Raw genomic sequence first — 18,097 nt, forward strand, 5'->3', positions numbered from 1 at the left:
TCACTTATTGATGAATTTGTAATATAGGCTTTAAGTAACCAATTCACAAGTTAAAATGTTGAGAAACCTTTCCCATATAAACAGATACTCAGACAGGCTCCCACCCTGACACCTGCCCAGCCTGTCTCATGAATCAGTTTGACAGTTGGAGAGCAGGTGAGTAGAAGGAAAGGGTGGAGAACTCTGGTGTCAGTGAACGAGCCATGATTTAGCACCAGTCGATTGTGAAGAATTGAATGCTGGGGCCCTGTGGATTCAATGGAACCCAAACCAGAAACTAAACCTTTTTACTTCCAAAAGAGAGCTCCGTTTTCTCCTGGATCAGTGTTGGACTAAGAGTGCTTTGAACCGAAGAGTACTAGGTCTCCAAATGAAAGAAATGCATCTAAATGAGAGGGACTGTGTTATTTATTGCTAGATAACAAATTAGAACAAAGAGCAGCTTAAAACAACACACACTTCACATCTCAGTTTCTGTGTATCAGGAGTCAAAGCATGACTTCGCTGGGTCCCCTACAAGGTGGCAATTCCTGTATTATTACCAGGGATGGGGGGTTCATTTGAGGCTCAAATGAAAAAGGATCCACTACTATGCTCACATGGTTGTCGGCAGCATTCAGTTCCTTACGGACTGTTGCACTGAAGGCTTTCATTTCTCTCTGGATGTCATCTAGATGCCACCCTCAGTTCCTTGCCAAACAAATGGTCCTCTTCACAGGAAACTCATAGCATGGAAGCTTGCTTCTTCAAAACCAGCAAGGAAGAATGTCTCTCAGCAAGCCAGACATTACAATCTTATGTAACAGAATTGCATACATGCAATCACACAGGAGCTTTCCCCTTTGCTGTCTGCTCTTGGTAGAAGCGAGTCACAGATCCCTCCCTCTCTCACTGGGAGAACATCACATAGGGAGTTACACCAGAGGAAAGGATCATGGGGGTGACCTGGAAGTCTGTCCACCACAGGTTCCTAGAAAGCTAACTACAATGAACTGGTGGCAGCTATCTGAAATGGGAGATTAGGAAAGACTTGTAAACGACCCCAGCACTACATCCCCCTGAAGAGATCACTCCACCAGTAGTGGAGAAAAATCCACTAGTGGAGATTTTTTTTTCTAGTAGAGAAAGTAGTGGAGAAAAAATTTTTTTCTAGTAGATAGAGAAAAATCTCTACTAGATTTTTCTCTTAGGTAATTTATCTCCTTAATATTCGGCCCAATTTTACCTTCTCTTAGCTTTATCCCATTGTACATGGACATACTCCACTGGACCAGTGTTGGGAACCACCTTGCCTAGTTTCAGGAGCTGTAACCCCCACATGGCTAAGGCTGACTGAGCGACCTTCGGACCCTATGCCACCAAGGAGACAAAGCTTATCTCCCTGGCAGGAGTGCCGCTTCTGCTCCTTTTTGCATAACTGGTCTCCAATGCTTGATCGGTTAGCCAGTGATGGGTAAGATTCCCCAAGGGAGGGAACGACCTAAGACAGGCATGATCATGTGGAGACCCCAGGGAAGGTCTTGGGGGGCTATGTAGAAAGAGGGTGAAGGACCTTTGCCTCTTGGCTTTGATGAAGCCTGACTCCCCTGAGTCCTCGAGAAGTCTCCGAAAATTCCTTGGCTATCTGCCTCCTCTGCCTGACGTAAGCCTGAAACAATGACAGAGGGCAGTGGAGGCCTGTTTTGGAAGGGGAGGGTTTCCCAGGTGATCAGGCCTGAGAAAAAGATATGTAAAATCCTGTGAAACCTGCTTTGCTAAGAATGCTCTTTGTTAAATGATAAAGGCCCAAGCAGGAAATGAGTTTGTTTCCCAAAGTTTTGTAGCCTTTTAGCTGATAGACCCTGACTCAGAAGAAGCCCTGATAGTTCTTTGTATGCTATCTATCATTTGATCCTTACTGCCTGACAATGATTAATAAGCTGTACCTGTATTCCTGTGGAAATTAAACCCAATAAAAGCCTGTCTAAGCAAAGGTCAGCCTGCTCTTCCCTTGAGAGAGTTACCAGGCCACTCCGAGGTGCTCTCCCTTGGAGAGGGTGGCCAAGCCACTCTGAGATGTTTCCCCTTTGAGGGGAAAAAGGAACCCGTGTCGTTCCTTTTCCTCCACAGGACTCAGTAGTCCTTGTGAATTTGTCTCATATCTCATCCATGACACCATGGGCACTGCTGGCCAGTGCACAGGTCAGACCAGGTCAGCCTTCCTTCTTCTCTTTCATTATAGATACCTTGTCAGATTGATTATGGCGTCAGCCAGCCACATTCACAAGGTCCAAGATGGTAGCATTTAGGCAGCTGGACCCTGGCATGAATTCCTCATCTAGAAATCTACACAAACAGCACTACTGACTGCAAGGAGATCTTTTCTCCTGTGTCCCTCAGTACCTACTCCTACCACCTGCTCGGTGTTCGTGTGCTAAAGGCAGCAGAGTTGGATGCCTCCACTTCTCCCTAAAACCCTTCTCTTCCTCTCCATTCCTTTTTCTGGCACCAAAATGATCAGAAGGGACCTCAAGGATGCCCTGCCCCTTTAGATGGTAGTTTATCAAGACATAGTCTTTTGCACCCCAATAATGAATGGATCCCAATATTTCACTTCAGCCTTCTCTAGAGACACAGAAGCCCTGACACAAAACAGCCATAGTTGAACTCCCTAGATTGCCCTGAATTTACAAAACTGAGGAGGAGGTGATTTCAACTGGGCTGTGTTCATATTTGCAACTTAAGATGCTAGGTTTGTATGTTGTTTGGGGAAAAGCACTTAAGTATGTGTGTGTTTTTGTAAAATCACTCTGTGGTTTACAAATTTTCTAATTTTTTTTGTTGTTATTGTTTGATTATAAAAAGTAGTGACTATTGAACATTTTTTGCCACATGCTGCATTCTAAAAGAAATTTTGCCACATCCTAAACAGAAAAATATTTTCTATCACAATTCAATGAAGAATGTGTATGTGTATATATTACATATGGGTATATAAAATACACACATATATATAACTAAAACAAGATTTCAGGGAACAATATTTTTACCTAATGTGTGATATACTCTATTTTCTATTGTCACCTTTTAAAATTATTTTTTAACCTCCCTCAAGGACATATTATTATTGATTTTAAAGATAAAGGAAATGGGACAGAGAGAAGGAAAGAAACACCAGTGTGAGAGAAAAACATCTATTGGTTGTCTTTAGTATGCGCCCCAACCAAGATCAATCCCACAACCCAGGTATGTGCCCTGACTGGGGATCAAACCTGCAAACTTTGGTGTATAGACAATGTTCCAACCAACTAAGCCACCTTGCCAGGGCCCTTTTACAATTATTTAAAGAGGATGTACTCAACCCATTGAATTAATTTTACACTCATGAGTCAATACCAAGAGTTTGGAAAGCCCTACCACAGAGGCCCTGTCTTCACCTCTAACCCTAAGATTAGTTGCTACCTGGAGGCAGCCACTGCTTTTTGCTCCTACCTTCACTGTGATCAGTGGCCAGACCCTCAGGGACCCTGTTCCACTTAGAAATCAGTGGATTTCTATCAACTGCCACAGGCAGCGTCTGATTCCTTGGCCTCAGCTCCAGAGCTGAAGACAGAGGTTGAAATCACGAAGAAGAATGCAAGGCTGAATCTGCATGCCCCTTTCTCCCAAGAGGCTCAAAGCCCACCAGACTCGCTGCATGGGTCAAAAGCAGTGCTAGCAGATGCAGGAGGGAGACAGGAGTCCTGAGATGACTGTAAAATTGAGCTCCTAGCTATAAACTCCATGGACTGGTCAGAATTTGACCATTTTGTAAAACTTATCAAAGCAACACCAATGGGCACCCAAAGACACATCGCAAATGGGGCTTTCAACTTAATGACGTCTACAGTATAATGACTGAAGCCCTCGTGGTCTATTTTTAAACACTTCGGTTCCAGTCCAGATTTTTCCATCCCCTTAATGCCTATTTCAACTACATGACATTCGAGAACTCAGGGAATTTACTTAAAAATTTCAAATATAGTACATGTCTCTTAAACTTTCTTTTTGCTTTGGTAATTAGTTTCATTTACTGGTTCTCCTAAAACAAGTTAGATAAGGACTATAGTCCTTATCTAAGTTGGACTATAGGACTATAGTTTATGGACTATATTGATTACCAACTCTGAGACCAGTGCTGATAGCTTTATTTTAAATATGAATGAACTTCTGATTTTGTGTGTGTGTGTGTGTGTGTGTGTGTGTGTAATTGAAGAGTGACAATTCCCCCTTTTGAAAAGGAAGGGCACGTTGGGCCACCTGTAGCTGTGTGGAGTGAAAGATGCCCACTTCAGTCTCAGACCATGGACAACCCTGGTGCTGGCAACCCAAATTCTCCCAACACTTGACCACAGGCCAACCCCTTTCCACGGCTCTCTGCTTTACAGAGGCTCTTAACTACATGGTGGCTTCAACTGAGTAACAGGAACCTGATTAGACCTATTTTTCAGCTAAAGAACCCAAGGCTCAGGGAAGCTAAGCAATTTTCCCAAGACCACAGAATACAAGAAGTAACTAGAATTTAAGCCAATGTTCTGAATCCAAAGCTCACTCTCCTTTCTTTTCAAAAAGACTGTCTCTCTATTTACACACATGGATTTACCCATTAAAAAAGGTGGTGATCCTTATACCTAATATAAATATTCATTACTTAGATACTTTTTTCCCCATGAAAACACTTCAAAAATCAAAACCAAAGTCAAGGTTAAAATGTGGTATGATGAATACATTTTCACGTTAACCCCAAAATGTATGTAGTATATAATAAATTGTTAAAGGTAAACCAGAATGCTAGAGAAGAGGCACGACTTGATTTTTAAAAAGTAGTCAAAAATACTTATTTTTCAAAAAATGGATTAGGGATTTGCTATGTTTAAAAAGGAAGTCTTAAAAAAGCAAACTCAGAATGAAATCTTGTCATTTGTGACAATATAGATGGACCTTGAGGGTATTATGCTAAATGAAATAAGTCAGAGAAAGACAAATACTGTATTTGTCTATCTAAATGAAATGTTTTCATTTATATGTGGAATCTATAAAGCAAAACAAACAAACAAAACAAAACAGAATAGAAACAGAATCATAAGACACGGAGAACAAATGTGGTTACCACCGGAATAGGGGTAGTGGGATGAGGTGAAGGGGATTAAGACATACACACTTCCAGGTATAAAATGAGTAAGTCACAAGGATGTAATGTACAGCATAGGGAATGTTAGCCAAAAAATATGATAGCAACTTTGTATGGCAACAAACAGTGACCATTTGGTAAGGTATTTAAATACCAAATCACTATATCGTAAACCTAAAATTAATATAGTATGTTTTATTTCAACAAACTTTATTTTAATAAAAAATAAAGCTCAAGCTCACTGTGCATTTAAAATATATATTTGATTTTACATTTAAAGACTTAATATGTCCTTAAAGAAATATGTATTATGTAAAGTGTGGCTTACCAGTTTGTTCATCTATCAGTCACACACACAAACAACCAGAAGTTCATCCATATTTAAAATAAAGCTATCAGCACTAGTCTCAGAATTGGTAATCAACATAGTCAATAACCATAGACACAGTGTCTACCACATGAAGTTTATGATCAAAGCCAGAGCCCCTACATTAACCCTAGATGGCATATACCTTGCAGATGGTAAACAAGGGGCATTAGATGGTTCTCACTGCCTTCCTCCCAAAAGGAGCCTTAAGCCCTGGTTCGGTTTGCGGTTTTTTTAACCCTTGTAAGTGCCACACAGGAGAAATTTCAGTCCAACCTTGACCTTTCTGCTGATGCCAACATGTAAATGTGTTTATACACTCAGATCCCCCATTAACCATTTCAGATTCAATGGAAACCTAGATGAAGAGATAAACTAGGGATAGAAAGTGAAGAGGAAATGAGCGGCTAAGGAAATCTGAGATGAAATGCTTCTATCAGACATTTCTCATAAGAGAAATTTGGAAGAAGTCGAACACCAACACAGTCCAGACATTCTCCAGCCAAAGATACTGACTCGTGATTTTTATGTTCCCAGTCCTTTTGATCATTTTAAAATAATGTTGACCTCCCTCCCTAAATCTTTTGAGCCTTAGGATATGTTTGGGGTAATAAAGAATGTAAGTGGATTGAGAGCTTGGTTCTTGTGAAGATGGTTAACTTCAAGTTAACTTGTCTAGACATATGAATAAAGTCTCTTAAAAATGGAAGGCCTACCACAGCCAAGATTTTTACAGGGCTGTCCTATAGCTGAGTAACTTCCCATGAGCTCAACTCACTTCATGGAACAACTTTAAAATGAAGAAGGAAATAATCAAGCCCACCACACGGAAATCTCTGTGGCTGGCCTTCACTTTGTTTTCTGCCTCTGTTCTCTGTATCACAGCTTTCTGTAGGAGGTATGCAGAGAGTATTTGGTTATCTGAATCCTCCCAACGTGCAAAGGCTGGGTGCCCAGGCCAGTTTTCTGCCGATGCTATAAATTAGTAAATCCATAGGGACAGTACCAACTTAGGGGCAATTTAGGGTTGTACAATGATGGGGAGAGGACTGTGGCATAAGTGGATGACCCCAGCAGTCAGTACTGCCCTTGGAAGGGCAAGAGGCCTCAGCACTAGAACCCATGCTGCAAGACCAAATTCTGTACTTCTTCCTCTGGCGTGCCCTTCCTCATAGATACCCTGGACCCCATAATCTCCTGCCCAAAAAGCCCTAGACTGTTTCCAGCATCCTTCATCTCCTGAGGGCATACTATGCCATTGCTATATACACCCCTAGGCCTAAGAGGGCGGGGCACAGTTCACAGAGAAGATGGATATGTGGGCTCAGTGGATATGAACTGTAGATATGCAGGATAAGCTACTTACCTACTTTCACATGGGTGTCATGCTCAGTGTGGGTCAGCCCTAGAGAATGGAAACAGAAGCCCTAAAATACCTAGGACCTTTACACAAGGACTGGGACCATAAACCCCCAAGATCCCACCCCACCCCAGGGAAGTGTGGAGACCAGTGGAAAAAGAGCCATGAGGGAAAAAACTTGAACACGAGCAGATATAAGTGATTAATACCCATAACTTGGAGCTTTAAAATGCATGAGCTTGTGTGAAGTGAAAAAGAGGGTGAAGATAATAATTAAATTAGGGAAAACTATGTATCTGAGAACAAAGCAAAAAGAGTGAATTGCTATATTCCAGTCATAGCCATTTGTGTGTATTATTGATCATTTGTACTAAATTGGATACATCCCAATCATGATTCCACATATATAATATGCACATGTACACATAATAAGATATAAAATTAAAACTGCAACAGAGACATCAAAATACAATAGTTAGAAAAGTCCAAATGAGGTGCTGGACCCAACGCAGGATTTTCAAAAGAACTGTAATTGGTTTCCCATCTCTTTAGCCCCTTACCCACTTGGCAAATATAGAACACTGGAAAGAGGGAAAAGATTTTCTGGGAAATTTATCCTTTAAAAAAAAACAGGGACTGTCCCCCAACTCGAACCTTGTTTTCAGGGCAAGGAGTAGGAGGAAGGATTTCAGAGAGATCGTTTGGACAGCTGATAGGAGTCCTCTAGGGTTTAGGAACAAGTGCACATACAGGAAATCTAGAAAACGAGAGGCAGGCCAGGGAGCTACTTCCACCGAGGAGGGTGTGTGGCAGGTGAGAGAGTGCACCCACATTTCCGAGGGAGCCTGGAATCTGCCTGACGAGTGCATTCCAGAGCCAGACTACCCAGGTCTGAAGCTCCCTTAGCAACTGTGTGGCCTTGAATAAGATGCTTAACCTCTCTGAGGCTCACTCTCCTCCTCTGTGTAGCAGATATAATATAAGTACCTATCACATAAAACTATTGTATTAGATGAGTTTATATATGTAAGGTGCTCAAAGTAGTACTTGGCACAGATCAGTCCTATGTTGCTTTGAGTTATTAAGCACCTGGAGACCCCACAGGAGACAGAGCTAGCCGACCACCATTTTAACTCCTGTCCAACAAGACTGACCTGTGTCTAACTGGATCTCTGAAGAACAGGGACCTAGTGGGGAGCAGTCAGCCAAAGGAAGGGCCTCACCCATGTCAGGGACCATGCTGACCACAGGGTGGACAGCCTCTGACGTCACCATGAAAGTGTTCACAAGCAAAAGAACACCTTAACCATCAGCCGGGCCCAGAGACCCTGAAGCTGGCTTGCAACAGTGCATTGCCTACCAAGACTTTTTTCTGCTCAGTTCCCTCCTTCCTTCCCATGCACTAAGCCTGGAGGGGTCAGTGACAGCAGCCAGCCAGAGTGCAGAGAAAATGGCCAAGAAAGCGGGGAGATGGATCTAGGAATTCCTCTCATCTCCCACCCCACCACAAATACACAACCCACAAAGGTCCTTCACATGGGGAGATATGACCTTTTACCATATTGGGACTCTAGATTATTTTATAGGACTGGCTATTCTCAGGACAGTGGGACACAGAGTTTTCCACAAAAGCAGAACCAACAGGTTCAGTCTCTGGTCAGACTGATGTTTCTCTCCTTCCCCTCAACCTCCCACTCTTCCCCTCTCTCTAAAATCAATAAGCATGTCCTTGGGTAAGGATTAAAAATTAATAAAAAATAAAATAAAAATAAATGTAACCTATTTCCAGACTTGGCCTTAAAAATTTTTCATCTTGACCTCCCCTTAGGAAAATCCAACAGAGCTGAGTGGCAACAATATAAGACAATAGCCATATTACGCTGAGACTCTGGGACTATCCATCTGCTGGATACCCCAAACAAAGGGAAGATGGCGGGAAGGCCAGCCTTGTGAATGCCTGCTCTCAAACAACTCTCCCATTGGCTCATAGTACAGAGCTGATATTCAACCACTGAAATGGTTGGGTCATTCCTTTGGGTTAAATTGTGCCCCAAAGAATCAGCACACTAAATTACTACTTATCTTCTTTTCTATTTTTTAAATATATTTTATTGATTATACCATTACAGTTCTTCTATTCCCCCCTTCATTCCCCTCCACCGTGCACACCCCTCCCCGCCCTTCCCCCCCTTTAGTTTATGTCCACATGTCTCAAGTTTTTTAGATTCTATATTTCCCCCACTATTCTTGCCCTCCCCCCTATCTATTTTTTACCTACCATCTATGCTACTTATTTTCTGTATCTTCTCCCCCCTTCTCCTCCTCCCACTCCCCTGTTGCTAACCCTCCATGTGTTCTTCATTTCTATGGTTCCACTCCTGATCTAGCTGTCCTCTAGGTTTGCTTTTGTTTTAGGTGTGGTTGTTAGTAACTGTGAGTTTGCTGTCCTTTCACTGTTCATATTTTTTATCTCCTTTTTTTTAGATAAGTCCCTTTAACATTTCATATAATAAGGGCTTGGTGATGATGAACTCCTTGAATTTGATCTTATCTGAGAAGCACTTTATCTGTCCTTCCATTCTAAATTAAAGCTTTTCTGGATAGAGCAGTCTTGGATGTAGGTCTTTGGATTTCATGACTTGGAATACTTCCTTTCAGCTCCTTCTTGCCTGTAAGGTCTCTTTTGAGAAATCTGCTGACAGTCTGATGGGAACTCCTTTTGTAGGTGACTGTCCCCTTATCTCTTGCTGCTTCTAGGATTCTCTTGTTCATTTTAATCTTGGCTAATGTAATTATGATGTGCCTTGGTGTGTTCCTTCTTGGGTCCAACTTCTTTGGCACTCTCTGAGCTTCCTGGATTTCCTGGAAGTCTTTTTCCTTTGCCAGACTGGGGAAGTTCTCCTTTATTATTTGTTCAAATAAGTTTTCCACTCGTGGCTGTTTCTTTTCCACTTCTGGTACCCCTATAATTCGGATGTTCAAATGTTTAAAGATGTCCTGGAGGTTTCTAATCCTCTCCTCATTTTTTTGAATTCTTGTAACTTCACTTTTTCCTGTTTGGGCATTTCTTTCTTCCTTCTGGTCCACCCCCTTGATTTGAGTCCCTGTTTCCTTTCCATCAATATTGGTTTCTTGTGCATTTCCCTTCATTTCAATTAGTTTAGCCTTCATATGTTCCTCTAATTTGCGGCTAAAATCAACCAGTTCTGTGAGCATCCTGATTACCAGTGTCTTGAATTGTGCATCTGAGAGTTTCCCTATTTCTTTGTCGCTTAGAGTTATTGGCTCTGGGGCTTTGAGTTCTTCTTGAGCCATATTTTGGACTGTTCGTGCCTGTTACGTATGAGGAGCAGAGCCCTAGGTGTTCACCAGGGCCGGGCGACCCAGTCCCTGGGTTGTGACACTATATGTGGGGGCGGGGCCAATGGAAAGCAAAGGCAGGCACCCTTTGCTTCCTCCCGCCACCACCGCAGGCCACGTGATTTGTCCCTCTGCACGTGAATGGGCCTCCTGATTTGTCCCACTGTTTGAGAATGTGCGACCGTGGTCAGCCGCTGCTGGTTCGTTGCTGGGGGCTGCACGGTCCGTCTCACTTCTCACTCCTGCCTTCTCGAGCCCTCACTGGGTCCACCCGACGCTACCCCAGATGCCTGGGCACCTGGGGTCGGGGGATCTTTCCTACCCAACCGTGCTCCGCTGCTGCCTCCGCCCCTCTTACCCGTCTGGTAGAACGGTTCGTTGTTGTTGGACTTCCGTATAGTTCAATTTTCTGTTCTTTGGCTGCATCTTTGTTCTCCAAACCTTTGGTTGGAGAAGGCACAGGGTTTCCACCTACGCCTGCATCTTGGCGGAAGTCCTTCATTCGGCTGCCATCTTTAGTCAGGGCAAGAGTGACTCAGTGATGGATCAGGACCTCTTCTTTTCTATTTTAATGTGCCTTGGTTTACTGAACACAATTTTAACACCACAGCCACAAGAAAAGGTAGAGTTGAAAGTGGAAAGAGGAGGGATTAAGAGAAAACCCTATCTTACAGAATGGGAAACTGAGGCTCAGAAGAATAAAGCTAACTGTCCAATGTCACACAACCAATCGGTGACAGAACTACAGCGATCTCTGACCATCAAGGCAATGTGTTCTGTACTGTATGTACTCCACGTCAACAACTCTCTACACCAGATGCAATAGAGAAAATACCTGATTCGAAATCTACTGGACTAATGGCTCTGTTTAGTATCTAGCCAAATTCTGAATACATAACAGATACACAATAAATGCTTTTTGATTAATTATTAATAAAGCTTTATTATAGGGCACTAGTGTTATTTTTTTCTATTGCTTTCACATTTATAATCTCATGTTTATCTACAGAACTGACAGGGTAAGTGTTATCCAACTCGAGGACAGGAAACTAAGGGTCCGAAAGGTCCCAGGCCTTTCCACAGCAGGCACGGAGCCTCGCTGCACCTCAGGTGTCCTGACTGGCTGCCAGTGTTCTTCCATGGCCTGACTCAACAACACCACAGGAGCCAAAAGAGTTAATGTGGGTGCAGCAGCAGATGGCTCCTTCCTGCCTGGGGAGGTGACTTAGTGTCCCCAGGAACCTCTCTCCACCCAGACAGTGAGGGAGGGATAGGCAAACACTGGCTTTTATGAGCTCAGTTTACAATAGAGAAACAATGGGTTTGCCAATATGCCCAGCATCCTCCCACACAGGGAGCAAGAGGCAGCCCAGCCACTGCCTGGGGCACCCAGGTTTCCACCCATGAAGAGTCCATGCTAGTTGTCACGCATTGGAACTCCCTGGGTCATCTAAAAGTCCTTTGGGAAAACTTAATGCCTTTTTTCTTTTAAGGCACACAAAAGCATGCACACATGCACCCACATACACTTTTTACATAGTTTTGAAATTTATTATTTACATATAACTATTTTTTCTCACTAGACGCTTGAACAACAGTGTCAGAACCTTCTGCCTTGTTTTTATCTTTGTCTCTTCAGCATCTAGCTTAAGTAACATAGAGGTTTGACAAGTATTTGTTGAAAGAAAATTAGGGAGGCTCCAATACCCATTGGGAGGGATAAAACATGGAATAATGAACTCTTCAGTTTGAATAAGCTTGTGCTGGACCTTCAGTGAGGATAAGCGCTCTGGGATAGCTGGAGCCACAGTCTTGAGGGTGTGAACAATGATAAAAAGAAGTACTAACTGACTGAGGAAAGTCCCTAAGTGGACAAGGAAATCCCAACCTCAGAATCCCAGATTCCAGATCTGAGTTGCATTGTAATTCAGGTCCCTTCATCTCCATTTCAAACCTTAAGATTCAGGACAGAAAAGTTGCAAAATCTGACACCAACTAAGCTCCTGGGGAACTATCAAGCCTCCTGGAGCAGTTCCTAGAAAATCTGCCCAGGCTTCACCTTCCCACCCCACAAATGTGGGTTCAGGGAAAAGATCTTACTGTTTTTGTTCAAAGAAGAGACCTGAGACAGGAACAACTGGTGCGGCCTGAGTGAACCAGTAATGTCTTCTTCAGGGAAAACTGGGGGTGCTTGTTGTCCTTCTTACCTCCAGGTCAGCATTCTCAAAAGGAGTAGAATGTGCCTTGACTGGGATGGGCAAAATGCTCACGGATTCGGACCCAGAGCTTGGTAGAGTTTGGTGGGATTATTCTCATATGCAGTATAAAAGTGGAAGAATTTCCCTGTGTAACATATGGAAACAAGATTGAGTTCTGAATAAATCAAAACCCTCTAAGTTTGTTTTACAGACACAGGCAACTTTTTTGAGTAAGGGGAATATAGCATTGCTGTTCTTGTTTCTATGGCTCATTGTGGGATTTTTGGATTCTGTTTCTGTTCATATATTATCCTATTAAATTTTCCCATTTGATCTGTGTGTTAGACATTATTGTGTCTACTTCTTAGGTAGGGCCATTGAAAGAGACAAATTAATTAACCCAAGATCACACACCTAATAGCCAGCACGGCAATGGGATCCACAGTCAGCCCTAGATGACTCCAAAATCCTTGCATTTTCCACTATTCCAGGCCACTTTTTTGTCCCACCATCTACCTTCCCTGCTTAATGAGTCTTTTCTAAGGACCAATTAGGTACACAACCCCAGGTTCCCAGAGTAAGAGATGACTGCGAGTAAAACCCAAAAGCTCCATTCCCTTCGAAACCTCTGTAAGATATTGGAGACAACTGCCTTGGGTTCCTCTACTACTCTACATGGAGTAGCATTTGCACCTCAGGAGCTATAGTAAGTAGCACTTGTGGGCAAAGGAGGCAAGGTCATCTTGTGGCCTTGTGGGCAAGGTCATCTACAGAGGGGAAGTGTCCAGAAGCCAAGGCCTATCCAGTGGTCATCACAGAGCCATAAGAGAAGAGGAATAAGGAGTAGGTCTCAGAAAATGGTTGACAACAAGATATATCATCACAGCACTTACTGATTTATTTTGGTGTTGAACAAGTATCTTTTCATCTGTCATCTGGCTCCTTCTAGATAGAAAGAGTTATAGAAGTCAAGAAGGAAGTGATCCTACATAGGTCTTCTTTATCCCTCATTCCCTTCCCCAAAGAAAACTGCACAACATCTGACACACACCACCACCTGGTAGTCCAGATACAAATGAATGAGTGAATGAGTGAATGAATGAATGAATAAATGAATAGGTACACTGTTAGAGGCATTGAACCATCTCAAGAAAATTAAACAACATGAACAAGAGCACAGAAAGGGGAATAAGGAGGACATGGGGAAAAAACACCAGCCTAACTCTAGTTAAAAGTGAATACTAGGAAGTGGTGAGAAACTAAGTTAGAGAGGGAGGGTGGGGCCAGTCAATGGAGGCACTGGGAGCTAAAACTTGCATGTCTATCTACCAGTTTGTGGGCAACAGGAAAAAAAATATATAACTTCAATCAAATATTTGGCTTCTTAGGTTCTCTATGATATTAAATGACCAACTAAAAATTTGTTCTTTCAACCAGTTCATTTATTTAGTGTTCAGATATTTAGGTTCACTCTGGGGGAATATTTTGAGGACAGGGTGCAAGTCTGTCTTGCGATTGGTTTAATTGTACAGATATACTGTTCATGTTAGGCCTATCTTATGGATAGGATAGAACCTGAAGACCAGAGAAATGAAAGGAGATATTGGGAACAAATAGACTTCCACGAACCCTGGCCTGTCTGATGGACTAAGACTCCTCACCAATTCTGCTCTCTTCCTGTGGGTATTTGACTGAGTCGCCTGTCTCCAACCAGACTACCTCTGTAGCTCTCAGAGCCTGAGAAACGAATTCCTGTTTCTGGCTTCAGTTTCTTCATAAGCCCCCAGGTACTGAAATCACCAGTGAAACATTAATTAAGATTTTTCAGAATTACCAATGCTTCCTCAGAGTCTGCTTTAAATTCCAAATATTCCTCTGCAATCTGCTTCACTGTTTCTCCTTCCACTTGTGAGCAAAGTCTGATAGGGCTAAAAAGAGAGAGAAGAGGAGGGAGAAAGGAGCAAAGGACAGTTTGTCACATTGTGAGTTAGACAGCCCACTCACCTCAGTTTCCCCATCCTGGGAGGGAACAGATTTAATGGCGCTCATTGGGAGATTTTACTTATAAATTCTTTTTAAACCCTCTGAAAATCAATTAAGATGGCTGAAAGGAAAAAGAAGAAATAGAAGAAAGAAAAAAAAGTCCCATGGCATGAGGTCTTCTCTTGTTTCTATGGAGAGAGTTTTCAAATAATTCATGACCACTTAGAACATCTGCCCCACCTGTTACACACGCCCTTCAAATTAGCTTAGAATTTTACTACATGTTTGGCTAATAAAATTCTCCTTATTCACTGAACATGCTCTCCAGGTACAGCATGCATGGCCCAAACCCCACTTTTGAAACTTGCTCATTGTAGGTAGCTGTGCCATTATAGGTTGATTAGAGTTTATAGATGATTTCCTTGTTCCAAAACAGAGGTCTCCAATGTCTTGTCTCCAAGACAAAGTGCGATAAGCTCAGTCCTCATAAGCCATTTAAGAGGAGCCAGTGAGAACATGCACAGTAAAAAGATAGTATGCAGGTACATGTAGCTTCTAGACAGAATATTTAAGGTGCTTTCATTTCTATGATAAGGACTCGATGGTCCCATTTCTAAAAGGGGAAAAAATAAAGATTTTTACATACTTTTATAATCACGTTTTATTATACCAGTGAGAAATGGCCTTTTTATCCAGGTATCTGTACCTGATTATAATAATTACAATAATAATAAGTTATATTTTATAGGCCTTAAATTCCAAAGGCCCTTGAGCACTTTGTATCATCATCACTATTATAACTCACAGTTAATTATACACAGATAGTCTGGGCACGTAAGTAAGAACACTTGTTATAATCTTACTCATTCGTATTGGTAAGGTCAGTGGTTCAAATCCTGGGAAGGATGCTGACGAGCAAAGGCGGTTGCTGCTTCCCAAATGCTTCATGTCAGCAAAAGTGGAGCCAGTGGTCCCAAAGGAAAGACCAGCACATCCTACTCATTTGATAGGCCTACAGAAGAAGCCAAAACCAATTACAAGGTGACGTATTACACATGGACTCAGAGAAGAGGAGAGTGATTAACTGAATATTTAACCTAATTTTGCTAACTACTTCACAGTAGAAGTGGTTTTACCAATGTCACTAGAACACACATATTCCAGTGACAGAGGCTCCTGGTTAGTCCTTACAGTAGCAATGCCAGCATCTGCTTCTAGGACTTTCCTTTTTCTAGGTTCTGAGGGCTGGCCCATCCCCTTTTTCACTGATGAATGCTTGCTTTGGGTATATTAAAACATTTAGTCGCTCATAGTCAAGTCTTGGCCTGAGAACTAATCTGCCCTGATCCACATCAAAAGCTCAGCTCTCAAAGGGCAATTATTTCTTTTGTTCCAAGCCTTAAGTATTAGCAAAACCAGAAATACAGAATAACATATAGCCAGTAATTATTCATTCAGAAATATGTATTGAGCACCTTCTATGTGCCAGGTAGCAGGGAAACAGTGATGAACAAGATGGAGATCTCTCTTCTCAAAGTGCTTTCTTTCTGGTGGGGGAAAAGGACAGTAAATAAGCAAACAAAGGAATAAGCAAGAAAGTACAAGGGAGGGCACACATTATGATGAAAATCAAAATATGAGCTCCCTTTTCGACAGAGGAGACAAAGAAGTTGAAAACAATGACACAAAAGCAATCTGTATACAGATCTAGAGGGAGAACCTTCCCAGAAGAGGACACAGCATGTGCAAAGGCCTCACAGCAGGGCGCAGTTAGGGGCAACACGCTTAAAGGAGCAACAAGCCAGACTCAGGAGCAATAGAAGGATATGCAGAGGAAGCAGGGCATGTGAGGAGGCTGGGGCTTGTAGAAACCAGACCTCCCTGAGCCTGATAACAAGAGTACAGTAAGAAGACATTGGAGGGTTGTGACCTGGACACATAGGATCTGATCTATACTTTTAAAATATCACTGTGGTTGTTGTATGGAGAATGGGCAATGGTATACAAGGATGGAAGCAGGAAACCAGTTAGGAGGCCACTGGTGTAGCACAGGAGAGAGATGATAACAGTGCAGACCAGGTAGTAGCGGTGAAGATAAAGAGAAGTGGGCTGATTCAGATCTGCCTGGGAGGTAAAGCTGGCCATTACTTAGGTGTGAGGTGCCTATTAGCCAAATGGAGATGCCAAGTAGGTCATCAGAGAGAAGAGCCCAAGACTTAAGGTAGAATTTAAAATTAGAGCTACAAAGCTTGAAGTCATCAGCATATATATTTTCAGTTAAGCCATCTGCCTAGATGGAATCACCCAGGGAGGAAGTATAGAGTGAGAAGAGAAGCAACCCTGGTACATTCTAACATTCCCATCAGAAAAGGTACAGCCAGCAGAGAATTTAGGAAGAAGTGGACACAAAACAGGTGGAAAAGATCAAGATAATAAGGTGTCATAAAAGCCAGGAAAAGAAAATGTTCAAAAGAAAGGGCATGGTCAACTATGTGGAATATTTACAAGAAACTGAGTAAAATGATGACAGACATGTAAATACGGAGATCGGTAGTAAAGTTGAAAAGAGTAATTTGGGTTTAATATTGTGGCTGGAAGCTAATTGAGGTGGGTGGAAGAGAAAAGGTGCAGTCAGGAGGTTGAAACGGTATTTATAGACATTTTTTTCTTGATTTGCTGAAAAAGAGAGCAAAGACATTGGAGGAAGGAGTACCTTCAACAGACAGATACTGTTTTAAGAGATAAGTTTCAAGAGTGTATTTGCATGTTGATCAGAATGACCCCACAAACAGGGAGAAACCAATGATGCAATTCTTGAGAAAGCCACAGAGATGAGATCTGGAGCACAGGGGGAAAGGTAGGCCTTTGTTAGAAGAAGGGACTCATGGCCCCAAGGGAAGGTAGAGTACAGTTAAAGGTGCAAGTAAGCAGGAAGAGTAGAAGAAGTATGCAACTGCTTTCTTCTATCTTCTCCAGAAATTACGAGACCAAGTTGCCAGTGGGAAAAAAGGTTAGGAGGAAGTGAGAGGAGGTGGAGGAGGTTTGAGTGGAGAGGGAAAGTTCAGTAGGATGATTATACATTGCAGAGGGTGCATCTGTAATTTGGGCTCATGAATTTGAATGAGCCCAGGTAGCAAGAAATTCATGATTGCTAGTTAGTATGGTAGCTCAAGGGAAGAATAGGGAACAATGAGCTGGAGTGGCCAGGAAAGGCTTGCTAGAAGAGGTGGACTTACTTAATGTGTACAACTTAGATCCATAAGCCAGGCTCTCAAGGTGAGAGTATTAGTGAGAGCAAAGTACAGAAGTAGAGATGAATGAGGTTGATCAGTTGGCTGCAGGAAAGCAGTGGAAATGAAAAGGAGGTTAAAAAAAGAGGGCAGAGAACCTAATAGAATAGTGGAAGGTCTGAAGAAAGAGAAAATAGGAAGGTTCAAGCAGGATTTCAGAAAATTAGCACAGCATTGGTATGTACTATAGGCTGGAAGGAAATTTCTGGCCAAGCTGAGCGGCCATACTTACCAGGAAACCAGGATTGACTAATTACATTAGTACAAGGAAGATACAGACAAAGCAAAGACTCCTGTCCCTAGGATGACACCTTTATCCATTCACTTCCTCCCACACCTTTGGGGGGCATGAAAAACTGAGAATATTTCCCAAGATTTTGTTAGTTTTGA

This window comes from Sturnira hondurensis, unplaced genomic scaffold (genome assembly GCF_014824575.4).
Source record: "Sturnira hondurensis isolate 20B ecotype Veracruz unplaced genomic scaffold, ASM1482457v3 Scaffold0006413, whole genome shotgun sequence".
In the NCBI taxonomy this organism is placed as follows: Eukaryota; Metazoa; Chordata; class Mammalia; order Chiroptera; family Phyllostomidae; genus Sturnira; species Sturnira hondurensis.